The 1,501-nt window shown below is 40.8% G+C and overlaps 1 long non-coding RNA gene across 2 annotated transcripts in view; it reads right to left on the reverse strand.

Annotated features, from left to right (window-relative positions):
- The window catches only part of LOC122552411, a 19,237-nt gene that overhangs the window by 10,209 nt on the left and 7,527 nt on the right, over positions 1-1,501 (reverse strand). For both annotated transcript variants that reach the window (XR_006312376.1, XR_006312374.1), the window contains exon 2: positions 411-516. This is a non-coding gene — a long non-coding RNA (uncharacterized LOC122552411). The remainder of the gene's footprint in view (positions 1-410; positions 517-1,501) is intronic.

Consider the following 1,501-nt stretch of genomic DNA (forward strand, 5'->3'; position numbering starts at 1 on the left):
CCCATCCCTACAGACAGAAGGGTCTCAATCATCCATGTAACAGATACGACAACAGCATTTGCAGCAATCTTCAGCCAGCAGTGCCAAGTGAATGAGCTTCCCCATTGGTCCCTGACACAGATGTGAATTGGATTAGTTGAAAACTCATTTCAAATCAGATCAAGAAATGGACAAATAGTGTAAAGGCTCTGGGCCCTGCCAGCATTGTCGCAATAAGACTGATGGCTGTGCTCCAGAACTTGCTGCCCACCAAGACAAGTACTGCTCTAGCACTGGCATAATATTCTCCATCTTTGGCCTTTTGTCAAAAGTTCTCAATAATGTTTTTGTGAAATTAAAAACATATTGATTTTTACCGGTATCTTCTACTCTTCACTATCGCTGAGTGAATAATCTGTTCTGTCTCTTACCAAACCACGTTGTGGGAGCGCCTTTACCATACAAACTGCAGCAGTACAAGTAGTCAAATATTACCCTCTCCACAGGCACCAGGGCTTTGGCATTGATCACTGGTACCTGTGGAAGGAGAAATACACACGGTTTTTCAGAGAGTGCAGTATGAATTATAGAGAACGAAAATGGTGCAGAATTTGGCTGTGAGAAATAGAAGGAAAATTTACTCGCTTATTGGAATAAAGAATTCTTCACTATCAAAGATATTGTGGGAAAAAAACCTGATAATGAGAAGCATATGGTCACGAGTTGGGCAGCAGTAGACAATTCATTTACATAAGGATCTGTGAACATAATAGTAAAATACTAAACAGAGCGAAAATACACACGAGACACTGAGGAAGCAAGATAATGAACAAGTGGACATCAAGGAGACCAGAGGAGAATCAGATCAGTGTTCACTTTTATGATATCACAGTCAGAGATGACTAGCACTGAAACAGACTCTTTGGTCCAACCGTCTATGCCAACCAGATATTCTAACCTAATCTATTCCCATTTGCCAGCGTTTGGCCAACATCCCTCTGAACCCTTCCTATTCAAATGCTTTTTAAGTGTTACAATTTTAGTTGCCCTTTAGGTTCCTTTTGAATCTTCCTCTCTTAACCTAAACCTATATACTCTAGACCAGGGCTCCACGCACCCAAGATAAACACCTCGTCTATTTATGCTATCCATGCACCTCATGATTTTATAAAGCTCTATAACATCACATCTCAGCCTATGACACTCCAGGGAAAATGGACCCAGCCTATTATGCCTCTCCCTGCGACTCAAATCCTCCAACTCGCAACATACTTGAAAATCTATTCTCAAACCTTCCATGTTTCAATTCCTCCTTCTGATATGAGGGAGACTAGAATTGTAAACAATATTTCAAAAGTGGCCTAACCAATGTCCTGTTCAGCTCCGTTCCTCAATGTTGTGACCAATAAAGGAAAGCACACTAAACAACTTCTTCACTATTCTATCTACTTTCAAGGATCTATGAACCTGCACTCCAAGGTCTATTTGTTCAGCAAGAATCTCCAAGACCTTACAATTCAGT

The sequence above is a fragment of the Chiloscyllium plagiosum genome, chromosome 8, assembly GCF_004010195.1.
Source record: "Chiloscyllium plagiosum isolate BGI_BamShark_2017 chromosome 8, ASM401019v2, whole genome shotgun sequence".
NCBI lineage: Eukaryota > Metazoa > Chordata > Chondrichthyes > Orectolobiformes > Hemiscylliidae > Chiloscyllium > Chiloscyllium plagiosum.